This window comes from Balaenoptera musculus, chromosome 2, assembly GCF_009873245.2.
Source record: "Balaenoptera musculus isolate JJ_BM4_2016_0621 chromosome 2, mBalMus1.pri.v3, whole genome shotgun sequence".
Lineage (NCBI taxonomy): Eukaryota > Metazoa > Chordata > Mammalia > Artiodactyla > Balaenopteridae > Balaenoptera > Balaenoptera musculus.
In genome coordinates, this window is record NC_045786.1 from 90,820,426 (window position 1) to 90,834,995 (window position 14,570).

General features: G+C 37.0%; 1 protein-coding gene across 14 annotated transcripts in view; it reads right to left on the minus strand.

The window, feature by feature from the left end:
• The window catches only part of MGA (MAX dimerization protein MGA), a 158,730-nt gene that overhangs the window by 61,259 nt on the left and 82,901 nt on the right, over positions 1–14,570 (minus strand). The window lies entirely within an intron of this gene.

Consider the following 14,570-nt stretch of genomic DNA (forward strand, 5'->3'; position numbering starts at 1 on the left):
TTTTTCAAATTTAAAATGGCAAAACCCACTTTCAATGTAAAGAATCCAGCATTAGTTCTTCCAAAATAAAAGGACAGGGTGGATGAAGGCAAGGATATATAACCTGCTTAGATTTAAGTGTTTATAATTCATCAAAAAACAAAACAAACTTTTTAGTTTCTCATTTCTCCCAATTCATCACTGAAAGCACATAAACTATACCAATGTATCTTGAGGACAGGTTAGAACTACTCACTAACCCAATTAAAGTCACTTTATCTGTAAAACTTTCATTTACTTCAAATATGCAAAAGTAACCATTAAATCAATCTGTAGCTACTTGTTCCTTGCAAAACTGACTTAAGATCCTGACCTTACTCAAAAATTCTTCAGTGGAGCACTTCCACTTCCAGTTAGAATATAGAAGTTCACAAAGACCAAAACTTCTGCCGTAACAATGACAAAACACTAGATAAACTTAAAATCCTATTCTTTCTTTAAAGCCACTGAAGACCTCTGGGTACAAGTAAGTTTAAATGAACTGAATTCCAGAGAGGGACCAGCCTTCTCTAAGTGACCACAGATTGCTACTACTTTCAACCCTCAGTGGCATTTACATTGCTTGAAGCACAAGTGAAGAGAGAAAAAAGCTGCTATAGGCAAAGAATCTTTGCGGAAACACAGAGAAACCAAACTATTAATGCCTGAGTATGGGCAGACTAGATCTGGAGGACCTCAAAGAGAAGACAAGTCCTTGCTCCCACCAATTATCCTCCAGGGGACTTTTGCAGAATTTCTAGTGATGCAGAAACTTGGCCTGAAATCAGAAACTTACATTCTCACAGCACTTAGATCCCAAGGCCCTGTCTGAAAGGAGTTCAATCTTACCCTTAAAACTGAGGTGAGCTGAAATTTACAAATCATCTAGACTGAAGGACAGAGAAAAAGGAAAAGCAAAAGAAGTGTCAGAGACCTATGGCACACATCAGACGATTTAACATACTAGCAGTTGCACCTCCAAAAAGGTAGGAGAAAGAAAGGAGAAACATTTGAAGAGAAATTGAACAAAAATATTCCAAAAATGAAATATTTTAATCACAGATCCAAGAAGCTCAGCAAACACCAAGGAGAAAATCATACCTAGGCACATGAAGATCAGACAGCTGAAAAAAATATCAAGAGAAAAACCTTATAAGCAAGGAAGAAAAAAAGACACATTAGACTACAGGAAAAACTATGAGAACAGACTAACTACTCATTGCAAACACTGTAAAACAGAAGACAATGGGATGACACCCATCATAAAGCATTTAAAGAATCAACGTAATGTTCTAGATCTACCAAAAGAAGCCTTCAAAGCTAAAGACATTTTCAGACATCTGAAAGAATTCATACTTCACAAAAAATACTACTTCCTTAGACTGAAACAAGACAAGGATATTAGTTCTCACCACTTTTACTTACAGTAATTATACTAGAGGATTTGCCAAGGTGATCAGGCAATAAAAAGAAATAAAAGACATCCAGATTGAAAAGAAGTATAAAAAAAAAATCTCCATTTGTAGATGACATGATCTTGCATACAGTTGGCCTCCAGTATCTGAGGGAGATTGGTTCCAGAACTCCAGAGATACTAAACTCTGTGGATACAGAACTGAAAATCCTAAGAAATCCACTAAAAAACTATTGGAATAAATGAGTTTGGCAAGATTGCAGGATCCAAGATCAACACACAGCAAAATAATTGTAATTCTGCACACTAGGAACAAACGTCAAAAATGAAATTCAGAAGACAACTCTATTTACAACAGCATCAACAAGAATAAAACACTTAATAAACTGAACCAAAAAATTGTAAGGCTTTTACACAGAAAATTATACAACTGTTGGAAAACAATTAAAGCCAACCTAAAAAAATAGAGAAAAAACGATAAATATTCCACAGTTTCATACTAGAAGACTTAATATAGGTGAGACAGCAATACTCCCCAAAAGTGATCTGCAGAGTCAACACAATCCGTATCAATGCCCCACCTGGGATTTTTGTAAAAATTGACAAGCTGATCGTACAATTCATATAGAAATGCAAGGGACCCTAAAATAACTCAAAGTATCTTGAAAAATAGAAATAAATGGGGACTCATACTTCCCCATTTCAAAACTTACTACAAAGCTACAGTAATCAGCATAAAGCTAAACATACCAATCAACTGAACAGAATTCAAGGTTCAGTAATACCTGCCCACTTTTATATCAACTGATTTTTTTTTCTTTTCTTTTTTTTTTTTTTTAGGCAGTGCCACGCGGCATTCGGGATCCTAGTTCCCCGACCAGGGATCAAACCTGTGCCCCCTGCATTGGGAGCAAGGAGTCTTAACCAATGGACCACCAGGGAAGTCCCTCAATTGATTTTCAATTGAATTCAATTCAAGGGTACCAAGACAATAAATTCAGTGTGGAAAGAATGGGCTTATGAACACCCACAACTTATTCAATACAAACACTTGCACACAAATGTTCACAGCAACATTATTTGTAATAGTCAAAAAGCAGAAACAACCTTAATGTTTACCAAGTAATAGATGGATAAATAAAATGTAGTATATCTAAACAACAGAATATTATTCAGTACTAAAAGGAATTAAGTACACATACATGCTACAACATGAACCTTGAAAACATTATGCTAAGTAAAGCACAAAAGACCACATACTGTATGATCCCATTTAATGTCCAGAATTGGCAAATCCACAGAGACAAAAAAGAGACTGGTGGTTGCATATGGGTGGGTGGGGTTGAATACTGGCTGGAGGAAAATGGGGAGTAACTAGTAGAGGACACAGGGTTTCTTTTTGGAGTGCTGAAACGTCCATTAAAATGACTGTGGTCATGGCTATACAATTCGGTGAATATATTAAAAATCACTAAACTGAACACTTTTCAAGGGTGAATTATATAGCAGTGAATTACATCTCATTTTTTTAAAGTTCTAAAAAAAATACTAAAGGAAGTTCTTCAGACTAATAGGAAATGAACTAGTATGAAAATGGATCCAGGGGACTTCCCTAGCAGTCCAGTGGTAAAGAATCTGTCTTCTAATGCAGGAGATGCAGGTTTGATCCCTGGTCTGAGAACTAATATCCCACATGCTTGGGGCAACTAAGCCCGCGTGCCACAACTACTAAGCTCACACGCCTCAACTAGAGAACCCGCAGGCCACAACTAGAGAAGAGAAAACCCACACACCACAACTAGAGAGAAGCCCGTGAGCCACAATGAAGAGCCCGTGCAGCACAACGAAAGATCCCACAGGCCTCAAAGAAAACCCCACATGCGACAATTAAGACTCAACACAGCCAAAAAAAATAAATTAATTAAATAAGTATTTTTTTTTTAAAGTAGCAAGCTAAGTTAAAAAAAAGAAAAGGAAATGGATCCAGGAATGAATGAGAAGACCCATGAAAAACAAACGTGAATAAATATAAAAGGCTTTTTCTTACGTTTATTTAAATGACTACTGACTGATTAAAGCAAATAAAATAATAACATTTGGGGGGGTTTATAACATATCTAAGGACATGAACAACAAGGACATTAGCTGGTCATGAACTGCTATAATACTAATTTAATTCTACTTGATAAATTAAGAATGCACAGGGCTTCCCTGGTGGCGCAGTGGTTGAGAGTCTGCCTGCCAATGCAGGGGACGCGGGTTCGAGCCCTGGTCTGGGAAGATCCCACATGCCACGGAGCAACTGGGCCCGTGAGCCACAATTACTGAGCCTGCGCGTCTGGAGCCTGTGCTCCGCAACAAGAGAGGCCGCGATAGTGAGAGGCCCGCGCACCGCGATGAAGAGTGGTCCCCACTTGCCGCAACTAGAGAAAGCCCTCGCACAGAAACGAAGACCCAACACAGCCATAAATAAATAAATAAATAAATAAATAAATAAATGAACGTGAATTTCTAAAAAAAGAATGCACATAATTATCTCTACAACCACTGCTACAGAATGAATTGTGCCCCCTCCCAAATTCATACGCTGAAGCCCTAACCCCCTTGTGACTGTACATGGAAATAGGGTCTTGAAAAAGTAATTAAGGTTAAATGAGGTCATAAAGGTGGGCAGTCTCTCTCTTCTCTACGTGAGGACACAGCTAGAAGGCAGCTGTCTACAACCCAGGGGAAGACCTCCCAACAAAATTGAACCCTACCAAAAACATTACTTGGAGTTTCCAGCCTCCAGAAACGTGAGAAAATAAAATTTTATTAAGTCACCCAGTCTATGGTATTTTGCTATGTCGACCTTAGCAGACTAATACAAACGCTTAAAAAAAAATTTACAGAGGCACAGCTAAAAAACCAATAGGCCACAAGGATGGAATTTTAAAAACGTAGTCCAGGACTTCCCTGGTGGCGCAGTGGTTTAGAATCCGCCTGCCAATGCAGGGGACACATGTTCGATCCCTGGTCCGGGAAGATCCCACATGCCGTGGAGCAACTAAGCCCACGTGCCACAACTACTGAAGCCCACGCACCTACAGTCCATGCTCCGCAACAAGAGAAGCCACCACAATGAGAAGCCCGCGCCACCGCAAACAAAGAGTAGCCCCTGCTCGTTGCAACTAGAGAAAGCCCATGTGCAGCAACAAAGACCCAACGCAGCCAAAAATAAATAAATAAAATAAATTAATTTTTTAAAAAACGTAATCCAAATGAAAACAGTGAAGGATAATGAAAGAATAGATGATAGAAACAGAAAATACCAAGACGAAATGCTTAAAGCACAGCCACATCAGTAATAATATTAAATGTACGTGAGCAAAACAGTCCAATTAAAAGTCTAGGATGGACAAAGAAAAAGGTCCCAACTATAAGCTATTTAAAAGAACCACCAATTTCAATCTAAAGACCACAGACAGACTGAAAATAAAAGAGAGGAAAAAAGATTAAAACCTTGCACATAGAAATCAGATGAACGCCACTGTGGCTTAATAATATGACTCCAAAGTAGTACTTTTAGTACCATCAGAGATAATGAGGGTCATTATAAAAATTTTATGAGCTCAATTCACCAAAGACCATAACCAATCCTAAATGTAATGTATCTATCATAAAGCTTGAAATATCTGAAGCAAAAATTTACAGTACTAAAAAGAAAGACAGAAAAATCCACAACTATAGAGGGAGATTTTAAAACACCTTTCTCAGTAACTGATAGGAGAGACACCGCCCCCCCTCAAAAAAAAATCAGTAAGGAGATAGAAGAATTGAACAATGAATTAAACTTACCTGATAAGGTCTTATAGAACACTACATCCAACAACTGCATAAGTATACTTAAAGTATTAATCAAAACAGACCATATGCTAGACAATACAGCAAAGTCATGATAAATTTCTATTTCTAAGATTTTAAGTCACATGTTCTCTGACAAAAATAGAACCAAACCACAAATTAATAACAATTTCAACACAACATATCACAATTTGTAGAATGCACCTAAAGCAGTGCTAAGTGGGATTTTATAGCTTGAAATAAAAGGTCTAAAATAAATTATCTTAGGGATTGATAAACTTTTTGTAAAGGGCTAGGTAGCAAAAATTTTTAGGCTTGAAAGTCTGGACACTCTTTACTCAACTCTACCACTGTAGCATAAAAGAAGCCACAAGACGATACATAAACAAGTGAGCATAGCTGTGTTCTAACAAATGGACACTGAAATTTGAATTTTATATAATTTTCACGTATGACAAAATATTTTTTCTTTTGTTTCCCCCCCAAACACTTAAAAATATAAAAACCATACTTAGTTTGCAGGCCATAACAACAACAAAAAAAGACAGGCTAGGTATGGTCCACAGGTCTTAATCTGCCAACCCCTGAACTGAAACAGGCAAATTAAAACAAAAGCAAATGCCAAAGCAATCTTGAGGGAAAAAAACAAGAGCTGGAGGAATCAGACTTCCTGGCTTCAGACTATACTACAAAGCTACAGTAATCAAGACAATACAGTACTGGCACAAAAACAGATATACAGATCAATGGAACAGAATAGAAAGCCCAGATATAAACCCACACACCTATGGTCAACTAATCTATGACAAAGGAGGCAAGAATATACAATGGAGAATAAACAGTCTCTTCAATAAGCGGTGCTGGGAAAACTGGACAACTACATGTAAAAGAATGAAATTAGAACACTCCTTAACACCATACACAATAATAAACTCAAAATGGATTAAAGACCTAAATGTAAAGCCAGACACTATAAAACTCTTAGAGGAAAACATAGGTAGAACACTCTATGACATAAATTACAGCAAGATCCTTTTTGACCCACCTCCTAGAAAAAGGGAAATAAAAACAAAAATAAACAAATGGTACCTAATGAAACTTAAGAGCTTTTGCACAGCAAAGGAAACCATAAACAAGACAAAAAGACAACCTCAGAATGGGAAAAAATATCTGCATACAAAGCAACTGACAAAGGATTAATCTCCAAAATATACAAGCAGCTCATGCAGCTCAATATCAAAAAAACAAACAACCCAATCCAAAAATGGGCAGAAGACCTAAATAGACATTTCTCCAAAGAAGATATACAGATTGCCAACAAACACATGAAAGGATGCTCAACATCACTAATCATTAGAGAAATGCAAATCAAAACTACAATGAGGTATCACCTCACACCAGTCAGAATGGGCATCATCAGAAAATCTACAAACAACAAATGCTGGAGAGGGTGTGGAGAAAAGGGAACCCTCTTGCGCTGTTGGTGGGAATCTAAATTGATACAGCCACTATGGAGAACAGTATGGAAGTTCCTTAAAAAAACTAAAAATAGAATTACCATATGACCCAACAATCCCACTATTGGGCACATACCCAGAGGAAACCATATTTCAAAAAGACACATGCACCCCAATGTTCACTGCAGCACTATTTACAATAGCCAGGTCACAGAAGCAACCTAAATGCCCACTGACAGACCAATGGATAAAGAAGATGTGGTACATATATACAATGGAATATTACTCAGCCATAAAAAGGAATGAACTTGGGTCATTTGTAGAGACATGGATGGACCTAGAGACCGTCATACAGTGTGAAGTAAGTCAGGAAGAGAAAAACAAATGTTGTATATTAATGCATATATGTGGAATCTAGAAAAATGGTTCAGATGAACTAGTTTGCAAGGCAGAAACAGAGACACAGATGCAGAGAACAAACATATGGACACCAAGGGGGGAAAGCGGGGTGGGGGGATGAATTGGGAGATTGGGATTGACATATACATACTAATATGTATAAAATAGATAAGAACCTGCTGTATAAAAAAATAAAATAAAATAAAATTCAAAAAAAGAAAATCATGAAAGGAGATCAGATCAGTGGTTACCAGTGTCAGGGAGACAGGGGATGAAAGGCAGGGGAAGTGAATGAAGGGGATCAAAGGTACAAACTTTCAGTTATAAGATAAATAAGTGCTGGGGATATACAAGATGATGACTCTAGCTAACACTGCAGCATGGTATATCTGAAAGCTGCTAAGGGAGTAATTCCTAAAAGTTCTCACCAAAAGGAAAAAAAATTGGGGGGATTATCTATATGAAAAGATGAATGTTAACTAAATTTATGTGGCAATCATTTCACACTATATGTATGTCAGGTCATTATGTCGTGTAACAAACTTATACAGAGCTGTATATCAATTACACCTCAATAAAAATGAGAAATAAAAGAAAAAACAAAAACAAGCAAAAAGAAGGAAACAATGCTAAGAGGAAAGAATTTAATGAAATAGAGAACAACAGAGAAACTGAATTTATGATTTGAAACCTGCCAGCAAAGAAAACTACATGGCTTCCCTCAAGTCTAGCAAAGACATAATGAAAAAAAACCAATCTTGCACAAACTCAGAATATACAGGATAATCCAACACTTTACAATTTGTTTTATGAAGAAAGCAAGACCCTGAAACCAAAGTATCAGAAATAAAAATATCCTTCATGAATTCATATGTAAAAAAACTCAACGAAGTATCAGTAAACTGAATCCAATATTAAAAATGTTATTACAACCAAGTAGTATTTATCCCAGGAATGCAAAACTGTTACAGCATTTCCAGCTCTCACTCCCACGTAGCCCCCACCCACGGTAAAAAAAAAAAAAAAAAAAAGAAAAAAATCAAATTAACTAACCATATTAACAAAATAAAGGGAGAAAAACAACATCTCAGCAGATACAAGAACAACATTTGATACAATTCAATACTCATTCTTAACCACACTTAGAAAATTAGGACTGGAAGGAAAGTTCTCAATGTGACTTAAAGCCAAAAGCATAATACCCATTAAGAAATATGGAAAGATTTTCTCTAAGGTCAGGAGACATGAATGACCATTCTCAAAATTTAGTTTCAACACAGAACTGCAAGTCCAAACAGTGCAGTAAGGTAAGAAAGAGAGAGAATAATAATAAAGACTGTAAAGGGAGAAGTAAAACTAACTTTGTTCACAGACACCATAATTGTGTACATAGAAAATCCTAAACACTACAAACTAATAAGTGAATTAAGCAAGGTCATCAAATACAAGATAAAGGTACAAAAATCAACTGTATTTCTATGTACTATGGGAAGTTGGAAGCTTACACTACCAAAGATTATAGTGTCATCAAGACTGTATGGTGGGCTTCCCTGGTGGCGTAGTGGTTACCACCTACCAATGCAGGGGACACGGGTTTGAGCCCTGGTCCAGGAAGATCCCACATGCCACGGAGCAACTAAGCCCATGCACCACAAATACTGAGCCTGCGCTCTAGAGTCCACAAGCTACAACTACTGAGCCTGCGTGCCTAGAGCCCGTGCTCTGCAACAAGAGAAGCCACTGCAATGAAAAGCCCGCGCACCGCAAGGAAGAGTAGCCCCCGCTCGCCACAACTAGAGAAAGCCCGCTCACAGCAACGAACACCCAAGGCAGCAATACATTAAATAAATAAATAAATAAATAAATAAATAAATAAATAAATAAATGGCTGTATGGTATTGGCAAAAGAATAGACAAAAAAATGGAACAAAAATAGTCCAAAAATAGACCCACCCATATATATATAATCACCTCATTTTCCAAGACACCAGTGCATTTTAATGGGGAAAGTAAAGCCTTTTGAATATGATGTTAGACCACATAAATATGTGCCTGGAAAAATATGAGCCTTGACCCCCAACTTCATGCCATACACAAAGAGTAAGCCAAGATGGGCTAGATTTCAATGTGAAAGCTAAAACAGCTTCCCCCTTTCAAAAATGTCACTTAACTGGAGAAAATAGCTATTTCCTTATCTTTCTTTTTAACGGCTTTATTGTGTAAATTACGTAACATAAATCCCACCAGTTTTAAGTGACAACTCAATTATTTTTACTAAATTTATAGTTTTGCCATCACCACAATCCAGTTTTCCTTTACCTGGTTTGTTTGTTTGTTTGGCCGAAACGCATGGCTTGCGGAATCTTAGTTCCCTGATCAGGGATTGAACCCAGGTCCTCAGCAATGAAAGAGCATAGTCCTAACCACTGGACCGCCAGGGAATTCCCTCCTTTACCTGTTTTTAAAGGTTAGGCAAACCAAGTCCTCTCATTTCCCTTTCCCTATTATCTCACTTTTTATGTATATTTATGTATAAATGTCATTCTCCATCAAGTAATTTAGGATTCACACTTAATGATAGTTCTTTCATTATCTTCGTATTTCACGGGGTGTGAACCTCTAAAATGCAGAAACTAATCTCTACCTTTTTTTCATTTAACCATATGACTTTGAATTATGCTTGCAATATAGCTGAGAACCTTGTGAAGCTAAATCTTGGCTGCTACCAAAATAACTGCTTTCACATCTTCCTGAGATTAAACTTGCTGAATTACAAAAGTTATTTCCAAGAATCTCTCTCTCCTTATCGTCCAATTGAAAACTTTATACACAAGCATGAATTTTTTTCCTTGGCAGGAAGATTTTTGCAAACAATCCTGAAATTTTATACTTCTAAGAAGTCGCTATACAAAAAACTTAGGTGCAAAATTATCTAACAAAAAATATGGGCAAAACCACTGATTTGTACACATCAACTAATTTAAAGGATTACATTTTTGTTGGCATACACAACCAACACAACAAATAAATATGACATGACAGTCACTGTGAAACACACTAAAAAAGCTTTAAGTGCTATGGATAAACAAACTTATTCAGGCAACATTTACTGAGCTCTGACAGTGTGCCAGACACATTTTTTTGGGCACAGGGATTTACCAAAATAAATAAAGCACAGTCCCTACATTCAAGGAATTCACAGATCAATGCAGGAGACAGACAAGTAGACAATATAATGCTACTTAATTTAATAGATACTAAGATAAAGATATGTACAGGGACTTCCCTGGTGGCACAGTGGTTAAGAATCCGTCTGCCAGGGGGCTTCCCTGGTGGTGCAGTGGTTAAGAATCTGCCTGACAATGCAGGGGACACGGGTTTGATCTCTGGTCCGGGAAGATCCCACATGCCGTGGAGTAACTAAGCCCATGTGCCACAACTACCGAGCCTGCACTCTAGAGCCACGACCCCACAACTGCTGAAGCCCGCCGCACCTAGAGCCCCATTGCTCCGCAACAGGAGAAGCCACCACAATGAGAAGCCCGCACACCACAACAAAGAGTAGCCCCCGCTCGCCGCAACTAGAGAAAGCCCATGTACAACAACGAAGATGTAATGCAGCCAAAAAAATAAATAAAATTAAAATAAATAAAATTAAAATAAACTATTTAAAAAAGAGAGATATGTACAGATGCACATTAGAAAAAGCCATAACGTAATGCCTGCCATGAAACTGGTAATTAGAGTAACAGAAAAAAGAAATCCACTGGGAAAGATAATGTAGAGTGGAAAACAAAAGAGCTCTTGGAAACTGAAATCGGACACCTGCAATAAATACATCAGTAAGTTAGAAGCTAAATCAAGGAAATCTCACATAATGTACGGCAAAAAGACAATGACAAGAAATAAAAGACTGATTATATAAGATAACCAATCCAGTAGATGGAACACCCAACTATCCAGAGTTTTTTTAGAAAAGAGAAAACAGGACTTCCCTGGTGGCGCAGTGGTTAAGAATATGCCTGCCAGTGCAGGGGACACGGGCTCAAGCCCTTGTCCAGGAAGATCCCACATGCTGCAGAGCAACTAAATCTGTGTGCCACAACTACTGAGCCCGCACTCTCGCGCTCACATGCCTTAAAAAAAAAAAAAGAAAGAAAAAAATTTTTTAAATAAAAGAAAATAGAAAAAAGAAAGTAAAAAATTAACAGAGAAATAATACTTAAATGTTCCTAGGACCAAAGAATATGAACTTCTTGTTTTGAAAAAACTTGTTTTCTCACAATGATGAGAACAACCATACCACGGCTCATCATTGTGAAGTTTCATAAGAGAGATCAACAAAAAAATCTTAAGAGCCTTCAAACCACCAGGAATCAAACTTCTCAACAGCAAACTGGAACCCGACAACACATTTTCAGCATGGAACTCTACACTCAACCAAAAAAATTATGAAAGTATGAGGGTATAATAAAGCTATTTTTCAACATGAAAGAAAATTGTTGAGAGGAGTGAAGAAGGGGACTACTACCTTCCTCAGAAGTGATTTTATTTAAACATTCTAAAATTCTATGTCCCATACATGCTTTCTGAAGAAATTACTGAAAATGTACTTGAAAAATGCAAATTAAAACCAGAATGATCCCACTTTCACCACTTCTATTTAACACAGTACTGAAATTGTACTAAAGCAATTAGGTAAGAAAAGAATAGTTATCAATTCAAATTGAAAGGAAAAAAATAAGGTATCTCTGTCACAGATGACATGATCTTATACGTAGGAAACTCTAATAATACACACACACACACCACACACACACAGAGTCAGTTAATAAATTAAGCAAAGCTGTACAATACAAAATCAATATAAAGGATCAGCTGTATTTCCATACACTGTGCAATACACAATACGAAATAGCAATTTCCTTTTCAAAAACAAAATAAGGATGAAACTAACAACTGGTTCTTTGAAAAGATAAAATTGACAACCCTTTACCCAAACTCACCAAGAAAAAAAAGAGAGACCCAAAAAAATCAAAAATAAAAGAGAAGTAACAACTGACACCACAGAAACATAAAACAATTATAAAGAGATTACACCACAGAATTATACGCCAGTAAAATGGCAACCTAGAGGAACTGGATAAATTCCTAGAAATAATCACTAGTACGATCTCCCCAAGACCTAAATCAGGAAGAAATACAAATATAAACAGGCCGATTACTAGTAAGTTCCCTACATACGAACCTTCAATTTATGAACCTTCCAAAGATGCGAACGTGCATTTCCATCACCGTCAGGCGTGACTGAAATTGTAGCTTGCCCTCCACCTCCTATTGCTGAAGATCCTTCAGCTCTACTATATATATCCCACCTCCCCTCCCTCCTCTAGTCAGTAACTCTTCTTGCCTGTTCACTTGATGCCAGCCCCTGTACGCCAGCTGTTGTACTATACTGCTGTACTTTTCAAGGTACGGGACAGTAAGACTAAAAATGTTATCTTTATTTTTTGTGTTTGCTTGTTCTTTATGTATTATTTGTGTAAAAAGTATTATAAAACTATTACAGTACAGTACTATATAGCCAATTGTGTTAGTCGGGTACCTAGGCTAACTTCGTTGGACTTACGAACAAACTGAATGTACGAACACACTCTCAGAACAGAACTCGTTCATATGTAGGGGACGTACTATACAATAAAATTGAAACAGCAATTTAAAAGACTCCCAAGAAACAAAAGTTCAGGACCAGACGGCTTCAAAGGTGAATTCTACCAAACATTTAGACAATTAACACCTATTCTTCTCAAAATATTCCAAAACATGGAAGAGGAAAGAATGCTTCCGAACTTCTATTAGGCCAGCATCATCCTGATACCAAAATCAAAGACATCACCCCCCTCGCAAAAACAATTACAGGCCAATGTCACTGATGAACATAAATGTAAAAATCCTCAACAAAATATAAGCAAAACATGTTCAACAATGCATTAAAAGGTAATCAGTGGACTTCCCTGGTAGCCCAGTGGTTAAGACTCAGTGCTCCCCAATGCAGGAGGGCCCAGGTTCGATCCCTGGTCAGGGAACTGGTCCCGCATGCTGCAACTAGAGCCCGCATGACACAACTAAAAGATCCCGCATGCCGCAACTAAAGATCCCTCCTGCCAAAACTAACACCCAGCTCAGCCAAATAAGTAAGTAAATACAAAATGATCACAAATCTTGATAAAGTGGGATTTAACCCAGCGATGCAAAGATGGTTCAATATCTGCAAATCAATCTGGTAATGGTAATACCACATTAACAGTTGAAGAATAAAATCATGTCATCTCAATAAATACAGAAAAAGCTTTGGACAAAATTCCGAATCCATTTATGATAAAAACTACCAACAAAGTAGGCAGAGAGGGAACATACCTCAACATAATAAAGGTCATATAACAAACATATAGCCAACACCATACTCAACAGCGAAAAGCTGAAAGCAATTGCCTCTAAGATCAGGAAACAAGACAAGATGACCACTCTCACCCCCTTTTATTCAACATAATATTGGAAATCCTAACCAAAGCAATCAGACAAGAAAAAGAAATAAAAAAAAGAATCCAAATTGGAAAGGAAGAAGTAAAACTGTCACTGTTTTCAGGTGACATACTATTGCCATATATAGAAAATTCTAAGACGCCACCAAAAAACTATTAGAAACAAATAATGACTTCATAAAGTTTCAGGATATAAAATTAAAACACAGAAATCTTGTTGCGTTTCTTTACACTAACAACAACCTATCAGGAAGAAAAAACTAAGGAATCAATCTCATTTACAACTGCATCAAAAAAGAAATAAAATACCTAGGAATATATCTAACTAAGGAGGTAAAAGACCTGTACTCAGAAACTATAAGACAGTGATGAAAAGAACTGAGACAACACCAACAGATGACAAGATATACCATGCTCATAGACTGGAAGAATTAATATTGTTAAAATGACTGTACTACCCAAGGCAATCTACAGATTGAGTGCAATCCCTATCAAAATACCAATGGCATTTTTTCATAGAACCAGAAAAAATTACTCTAAATTTGTATGAAAACCCGAAAGACCCCAAAGAGCCAAAACAATATTGAGAAACAAGAACTGGAGGTACCATGATCCCTGATTTCAAACTATACTACAAAGCTATAGTCATCAAAACAGTAAGGTACTTGCACAAAAGTAGACACAGATCAATGGAACAGAATAGAGAGCCCAGAAATGAACCCACACTTACATGGACATTTAATCTACAACACAGGAGGCAAGAATATACAATGGGGAAAAGACAGCTTTTCAATAAATGGTGTTGAAAAAACCAGACAACTACATGCAAAAGAATCAAACTTGACTATTTGCTCACACAATATACAAAAATAAACTCAAAGTGGATTAAAGACTTAA